The sequence below is a fragment of the Mesocricetus auratus genome, unplaced genomic scaffold, assembly GCF_017639785.1.
Source record: "Mesocricetus auratus isolate SY011 unplaced genomic scaffold, BCM_Maur_2.0 Super-Scaffold_100013, whole genome shotgun sequence".
Taxonomy (NCBI): domain Eukaryota; kingdom Metazoa; phylum Chordata; class Mammalia; order Rodentia; family Cricetidae; genus Mesocricetus; species Mesocricetus auratus.
Genome location: NW_024429196.1, coordinates 70,338,391 through 70,347,529, shown reverse-complemented (window position 1 = coordinate 70,347,529; position 9,139 = coordinate 70,338,391). Strand labels below are relative to the sequence as shown.

The 9,139-nt window shown below is 37.6% G+C and overlaps 1 protein-coding gene across 1 annotated transcript in view; it reads left to right on the top strand.

The window, feature by feature from the left end:
• Positions 1–9,139, top strand: part of LOC106020806 (centromere protein P) — a 193,318-nt gene that overhangs the window by 114,868 nt on the left and 69,311 nt on the right.

Below are 9,139 nucleotides of genomic sequence, written 5' to 3'. Positions count from 1 at the left end.
CCAGCTCCTTTGTGAGAGTCTCAGCTCTCTTCTCACTGGCATTAAAAGAAATGCTGTTCTCGAAAATCATTTCCCCCTTCCACTCCATGAAATTATCCAGCCCCACATCCATTAAGCACACAATCCTTTAAGAGAGGATGTTTTTCTGACTCTAGGGGAAAGACTCAGTTGGTGTAGGTGATCCAGTGAATCACCTGATGATTTGTGCAGCTTTGCAAATAGCCTCTCACAAAGTCTCAGGGTTTAGCAGAAATTTAGTATCTCCTGTCACAAAGTCTGAGTGTCTGTTGTTCCCACTGTGCAGAGAACTGACAAAGAATCAAGCCAACTACAAAATTATCTCACACGTGTCAGGCAGCTTAGAGCTGGGTGTGCATCCCTCACTTATGTAAAGACTCGCCTTTTAACCTCAAGTCTGACTTTACAGGCAGCTCAGCACCCCAGTACTCCACTCATCGTGTCTCAGGTGCTGCTGCAGCTCTCTTAACACCATCTTATTTGGAGTAGAATGCTCATATTCTCAGTTATTCACTTGCATTTTAGTTGTAAATATACCTGTTAATTTGATGGATTGGGAACAGAGTGAGATTATAAACTGTACTTTATTAATTCTTGTGCCCAGTGAAGCCAGCATCTGCCTGAATTACATTAGTGCACAGTCATAAAAAGCAAGTTCATGAGTGAAAGACAGCTTGTCCTGAACAATGATTTGGTCTGCATTTCAGTATTTTATTGAAATATATATTTGGTTTTTCGAGACAGGGTTTCTCTGTGGCTTTGGAGGCTGTCCTGGAACTAGCTCTTGTAGACCAGGCTGGTCTCAAACTCATAGAGATCCACCTGCCTCTGCCTCACGAGTGCTGGGACTAAAGGCATGCTCCACCACTGTCCGGTTTATTGAAACATATATTAAAAGAGATGAATATACCGTAATGGTACAGCTCAGTGAATTCTAATTCCTGATCAAGAAATCTGAACCCCTTCTCATATTCCCCAAGAAGATGTTTCAGCATCATAGTTTATGCTTGAACTTTATACCATGCAATCACATTATCCATTCTTCATATGTCTACCTTGTTCCATTTAATATTATGGTTTTGAAAGCCACCCATGTCATTGTGGTTATCAATAGTTCATTCTCATGGCTGTATATATTGTAGGAATGTGCTACACATTACTAACATATTCAACAGTTATTTACTTTTTGAAGAACTATTATGAAAATTTTCAGATCTCATCTGAGAGTTATATGTATGCATTTAAATTAAGTAGAAATTCCTGTATCTCAACTCCCAGGGTACAGCAAGGTGGGACTGAGAAGTTCTTTTCCCAAGTCAGTGTTAGAAATACAGCTGTGTGTATCCTCCTGTATTCTGAGAAAATCACCTTTGAATAAAACTCCTCAGATCTATGGAGAACATAATTCTTTTTATTTTCTGTAATTTGAGGTTGTTCCCACCCCCCTCTCCATTGTGTTTTTCTCTAAACATTGAAGAACTAGTTGTATTAGAACAATATTTTTAGTAGAAGTTGTAGTTATATTATGTTGCAAATGAGATACATTACCAAACTTATAAGATGATATTCTTTTTACTTTGTGAACAGAAAACTTGACTGCCTAAAAATGAATATACTGTATAAAGTGGAAAATTTTTGGCTTATATACCAGTGATTGTAGAAATAAAAATAGATAGCTAATACTGTGCTCACATATGATTTCTAAGACAATGCCTCGTCCTTCTGGTGTATTATGGACTGCATAGATCAAAGTCCATAATACAGATTAAATAAAGAAGGGCCTGAGAAACTGTCTCACAGACTAAGAGAGTAATAGGTAAGGTAGGTGCTGTAGGAGCTGTGACATAGTTGGGCTGTGGGCACACACAATCCCTGCCAGCACTTTGTATTTTTTGGTGTCTAGCACTCACCTTCTTAGGAAATTGGAAAAGATTGTAGTATTATGGACAAAAATAAGGTGAGATGACAGGATCAGGGGCCTCACAGTTGGGTGAAAGATGCAAGGGATATGACACAGATCTTAATAATGTCCAAGGATTCTGAGCATAGCAGTGCAGGTCTTTAATCACAGCCCTGGGGAGGCAGAAGCAGGCAGATCTCTTAGAGGACAGCCAGGGCTACACAGAGCAACCCTGTCTCCAGAAACACTGAATTCTAGGATGCATATATACATATCACAAGATTTTGTTTTGTTTGTTTCTCATGAGACAGGATCTCTTTAAGTAGCCCAGACTGGCCTAGGATTTGTAATTCTCCTAACTCAGCCTCTGAAGTACCATAATTACAGCCTTGTACTACCTTGCTTGGTCAATAGCCTAGGAGTTTGCATTTAGTAGATACCTACAAAAACTTTATGAAGGTTCGGATTTTGTGAGTTGTTTTCATATTTTATGTTTCTTATGATGGCCAGGCACATTGATCAGGAATGTATAACTATAGAACATGAGCTATAAGCAGTATTCAGCCTGAAGCTGGATTTTGAGCATATGGCTTTTTAAAAAAAAGAATATCAAGAAATCTTTCAGCTAGGTCCAAATTTTTAGCATATCTTGAATAATGCTATCCATTAAAACCAACCTGAAGTCTTGGTTGGCAAAATTCTCTGGCCTTCATAGTAGTTATCTCCTTTCTCCTCCATTTGCCTGACCTTCATGGGTTCACTACTGCAGTGACAATTTATGAGGCAGAGCTCAGTCTTGTTCCCTTGCTTGAGGATTCAGATTATGAAAGATGAATTATTGCCATCTATTGTCATTTAGCATGAATCTAGTTGAATTTATGAATAATAAAATGTTATACAATACTGTCCAGCTTATACAGTGTATGGATATGAAATAGTATTAAATATCTCTGTGATGGTTTGAATGAGAAGTAACTCCCATAAGCTATAATATTGGCACTGTATGGAGAGGTTGTGGAACCTCTGGTAGATAGAGTCTTGCTGAAGGAAATATACCTCTTGGGGCAGGCTTTGATTGTTTATAATTTCATCCCACATCGTGTTTGCTCTGATTCATGCTTGTAATTGAGAATGTGACTTTTCAGCTTCCTTCTCCAACTGCCATTCCTGTTTCCTTCACTTGCTGCCCTGACTCCTAGACAGGATGAACTCTTATCCCTCTGAACCAGAAGCCAAAGTAAATTTTCCTTTTATAAGTTACCTAGGTCATGGTGTTTTATCACAACGACTGAATAGTAACAGTTTTAAAATGTGTTTTTGCTTTGAGAAATCATTACAAGAAACGGTTGTATTTTAAGTAAACATCCCAGCTTGCTCCTTTGAGAGAACCTGAGAACAGTGAACACAGCTACCTTTCAGGTCTGATTTCCAAATGCCATTTCCCACTAGCAGGAAAATCATGCCTAATAATAGACCTGTTAGTTCTTAACCCTCATGTACTTCAGTGTAGGCCCATCATCAGAGATGTGAATAATAAGGATGGTGTGCTTAATAATACTGAACCAATGTCCAGTTTTTTGGAATTGTGAAAAAATAATAATTGACTCAATTGTAAGAAAATCTTGTTTTTAAGTGATTCATACTGAAGTATTGGACATGAATGATAGAATATGTTTAGAAGGTCCAGATTCATCCCTGACTAGTGATGAATGGATAGATATAGATAGAAATGTATAATTAGATGTATGGATAGATATATATTTAGATGCAAACAAGTGAATCAATAGACGAATAGTCACAGATATGGAAGCAAAGGCAGATGAAATAAATTGTCAAAGTATTAGTTGGTATGTGTAAGTGGGCAGCATATAACTGCATACTTTCCTGCAGCCTTGAAAATGTCAATAAATAGAATAATTAAATATTTAACATTGGGAAAGATGAACCAGTTTGTCTTAATTGTTAAGCTTTGGTTTATCTTTATTGTAGTAAAATACTTTGCGTAAAATTACTTTGTTACCCTGACATGATTTTTATTTTGTATGTATACAAGTAACTTTTTTCGTGTGTGTGATCATGTGTGTGCCTGGTGCCTGCAATGACCAAATCCCTGGAACTGGAGTTACAGGTGGTTGTGAGCTGCCACGTGGATGCTGGGAATTGAGTCCTATGCAAGAATAGTCATGCTCTTCTTAACCACTGAGCTATCCAGTTCTAGACATGGTTTCTGAACTTGTATGCTTAAATCCATGTAGGATTTGTACTGATGTTTTATAAATCTCCTTTTGTGTGTGCAAGTATGTGTATATGTGTGTGGATGCATGTAGAGGCCCAAACTCACCCTCAAGTGTCATTCCACTGGTGCCATACACCTTGTGTGTTTTGTTTTGTTTTGATTTTTTGAGACAGGGTTTCTCTGGTAGCCTTATAAACCTGGCTGGCCTTAAACTCACAGAGATCAGCCTGCCTCTGCCTCCCAACTGCTGGGATTAAAGGTGTACGTCATTACCGTCCGGCTACCTTGTGTTTTAAGACAGCCTCTTACTTATGTGAATGTTTGGATCCATGTTTCTGCCTTCTCAGTGCTGAGATTACAAACACACACCACTATATGTAGCATTTTTCATAGGTATTGGGGTTCCCATGTTTGCATAGTAAACCAATTACTGACTGAGAAATTTCCCCAGCCCCATTTATAAATACTTTGACATATGTAAAGTAGCTTTAGTCATAGTCCCTAAGGGGTGCCCTACAATGGACTTCCAATATAGAATGCATTTTTTTCTTTTGGGTATTGGAATACTAGTTGGGTTAGTCTTCCATAGTTCACATGTAAATTTGGTACTTCTGAATGTAATTCCCAGTTTATGCACAACAATGAATCTCCAGTTGATCCCTGCTTACAAAAAGACTTGCTTATATCCACCGATGGCTTGATGTAAGTTTATTTGACCACAGAGATTGTTACTTAGAAACAAACTAGAACATTTTAATAACATGATGTATTCCTTTCCTTTTCCAAACTAATACTCATTTAGTATAATCACATGTTATTTTTAAGACAGTTCTGCTTTCCCTGGTGTAGGGTTCACATTCTTCACATTTTATGCAAAGGAAAAAATAAGCTAGTGTGTAAGTTTATACTCTGTCCATTTATGTATTTAAAAGGAAACAAAATTTGACAGAAAAAAGTCATGTTATTTATGTGTGTAATCATGTAGATATACTTACCACGTTAAAACAGTTGTTCCCTTTAGGAATGACAACATACAATAGACAGAATTCCAGCAAGGCTCTCAGTTTCAAATGTTCTTGTTCAGCACACTGAAACAAGAGCATGTGAGTAGTATGCCAAGGACTTATTTCCTACATATAAACTCAAATATGCATTCCACAAAACTACAGTTTGTGGTAGACTTTCTTTTATCTGAAAGTCTTTTGGGGGTGCAGGAGATAAATATTAACTTTTTGTATTGTGTTTGTGAAATTGTTTTATTAATTCTTTGAAATTTTCATACAATATATCTTGATCATATTCACCTCTATCTAGTTCAGTTAAGTTGAACCTAACCTAATTGGAGCTAATAGTTATAGGTCCAGAAATGAGATATGTGACATGAGTTCTAATAGGTCTTAATAATAAAAGCCTGGAGTCAGATATAGGGGAAAATGCTGAGAGATCAGAGAAATGAAGAAGCAAAACCACAGCCACCTTACCTACTCAACTTCCCAGCCAAAAGAGAATGAGCTCCTGTATTCTCCCGCCTTATCACTTCCTCTCTCCACCCAGCCATCTCACTTCCTGTCTGTCTGTACAAACCTCCAGACCTCTATGGTTAACTAGTGGCTAGCTCCTTCCTCTGATCTTCAGGCAAGCTTCATTTGTTAGAGTTAAACAAGATATCCCTACAGAAACAGGAAAGGACAAACTTGTCCAGCTTTGTGGCATGCTAGAAAGGCCTGAACTTAATACATAGACTGTTTTAAGGGAAGAGTCTATGTACTAGACAGGCTTAGTGATCAAATACCATTTCTAATTTAGTTGGTTGTTTTAAGTAATGTACAGTATTTTTTGCATTTTGAATATTGAAAGTATCCACAGTGACCCATGCTTATAGGTCAAATTTAATTTTCTTTCTTACTTTATTTGTTTATAGCCCAGACTAATGCATAATTTACTATGTATGTAGCCCAGACTGGCCTCAAATTTGAATAATTGTCCTGCCTTACCCTTCTGAATACAGGGATTACAGGCATGTCACCACATCAAACCTGGTCAGTTTCTGCTTTTTAGGATTTGTTAGTTTGTTTGTTTATTTTGTGTATGTCTCAGTACATTTGAGTACCTGAGGCAGCCAGAAGAAGGTGTCAGATTCCTTGGAACTGGAGTTACATGTGGTTATGAGATAGCCAATGTGTGCTGGGAATTGAATTGGAGTCCTCTGGAAAAGCAGCAAGTGCCCTTCCACTGAGACATTTCTATAGCATGGTCAATTTGTTTGTTTGTTTTTCTTTTTAAGATTTTTGACTTTATTTTTTATGTGTATGAGTGTTTGCCTTCATGTATGTGTATAAGTATACCATGCCCAGTGCCCATAGAGATCAGAAGGGAGCATTGCATTGGTTGTGAGCCATCATGTGGGTGCTGGGAACTGAGCCTGAGTCCTTTGCAAGAGCAACAGATGCTCTTAACCTCTGAGCCATCTGATTGCTGGATGTTTTGGGCTTTGGTTTTGGTGGGGATTTTGTTGTTGTTGTTTTGTTTTGTTTTGTTTTCTGAAATCTAGAACGAACAGTACTTTAGACTCTGAATTTCAACTTTTACACCTAATATGCTCTCTTAACCGGGAGGCTGGATCAGGGATGTTCTACTCTGTTCACTCTGTTCTGTGTCTTGAGTTTGAACATGCTATAGCACAGTGAAAAGATGGTCACACTTGAGTTTTATTCTTGATCTCCCACATGCTCATCAGGAGAGCCATGGTTTGCTGAGCTCCTGGCATGGCTAGGTTCCCTATACAAGCCTTCCCAGCCAGCCAAAAAGCATGAGGTGTTTTACTCTCTGGTCCAGTACAGAGCACCGTGCTGAACACTGCCCTAGTGTCCTTGGCCTGTTCTTTTTCTCCACTGTTTATCCTAATCTAATGAAATGCTACTTCAGATAGTAATGTGCACTACACAAAAGGCCTGGCAACCTTGAGCAATTCATTTAATCCCCTGTGCACCTGCCTGTTTGCTGAAGTCTCTGGATAAGACATTGATACTCACTTTCAAAAGTCAGCCCTAGGCTCAGCACTTTCCTATGACATCACATCATTTACTCATTCATCCACTATGCTACATAGTTATTTCCCCAATTTTGTGGAAGACAGATCCAAGTTTTATACCAGGTCTGTGGATAATACTGATTTCAGTTTCTGAGTTATTTTTTTTTTAAGTACTGGCGATAAATCTCAGTGTTTCACAGAATCTAGAGCTTAGAGATATGTAATGATTGTCTGGCATTAAGTTGGAACAGACCAAAAATTTCTTTCAGTGAGTTCTTTTAATACATTTTTAAAATTTAGGCTGATCAGTGATCATAACTGATATGCAACCATGAACAAAGAATTAGTTCAGTCATCTCAGTTTATAAATTCTTCTCTGAGGAAACTTTTACTCTTTCCATAAATAAGAGGAAAGGATAGAACTGGTATCATATAGGGTTTTATTTATGCTACCCTTTGAGGTTTCCCTTAAACAGCAAAATTTGAGTAGTTGATTAAATTATCGGCTTGAGAACATAGTAATTCATGGTATGTTTAAATGATGGCTTTGGAAGGACTCTGATGCAAAACAACTATATTGATTACTAAGTATTTCCAGTTGTCAACGCATGATATAATTGTTTAAAGAATATACTTGGGCTGGAAAACTGGGTCAACAGTTAAGCTGTATACTGTTCAGAGGGACACAAGTTAGATTCCCAGTATCCCACATGGGGCAGCTCACAACAATCTTTAACTCCAGTTCTAGAAGAATTTCATGCCTCTGGCTTCTGTGAACAACTGCACACATGTGCACATTCTCATACAACACATCCACACAAAGTTAGAAATACACTTTGTTTTTCTAATGTCTAGCTTAAGAAAAATTAATAAGAAAGTTTATCCCTTATTAATTGTATGTCCCTATGAAATTTTTTTCTATTTAGTTTCTCATTTTTCTTTTGAAAATGTCTAAATTTTTTCAGATTCTCTTCTGATTTTTGTTTGTTTCTTTATTGTTTTTTTGAGGGGGGTCAATGTTTATATCAACACTGGATGACCCATGAATTGATCTGTTTTGCACTGAGGACTAAGAAGACAAAATTCTTAAATTATTCAACTCCCATTTTTATTGCCTATTATGCATAGTAAGCAAGGGTTTAAGAGATGAATTCTTTATTTTCTCCTAAGTTTTACAGTCCTTTTGGAAAAGCACAATATACTTTTCCACCTTGCTGTCATGCAACACCCCCATACACAGAGACATCTAGAAATATCTCACTAGAAATACCAGGTAGTCAATTAGGCATAACCCAGATCTGACCTGAGTGTTAATGTTAACATAGCATGAAGTACTGGAGGAAGCTTCCAGAAGGGTCAGACTTTAGGTAGGGTTCTTCCTGTGCCTGGAATCTAACTTTCAAAAGACAGAGGCTCAAGTCATGGAAACCATGGTGAACTTGGCTTCTGTTCCTTGAGATGAGGGTGAGATGACTCTCAAAGCATGTATCCTGGCCTGTACATTCACCCACAAACCCTATGACTTCCTGACTTCACTGTCCTCCCATCTCTTTCTTATACTATAAGCCAGGTTCAGCCTTTCCTCTGACAAATGGCCACTTCCAGCTTCTCTGATAAAATCAAAGTTGTTTCATTTGGAGGAGTGGTATGCTCACTTCTTTATCAGTGACCTAGATCTCCCATGAGCCTTGTGCGATGTGATCCACTGATCTATTGGAAACAGAGTATTTTAGGTCCTTCTCTGGTTCCTGGCATATTTATTCCTTCATAACACTAGACTATATGTTTTCCACTAGGTCATATCTTACTTAGTATTTTTAAAAATAATCATGCATAATAAGCTAAATCTCAAAAATAAGAATACAGATAGCATTCATTGTACATATGTGCAAAGTCAAGACACAACATTAATGTTTTCCCAACCATTACTAGTGTAAGACTTCCTTAGTGCACA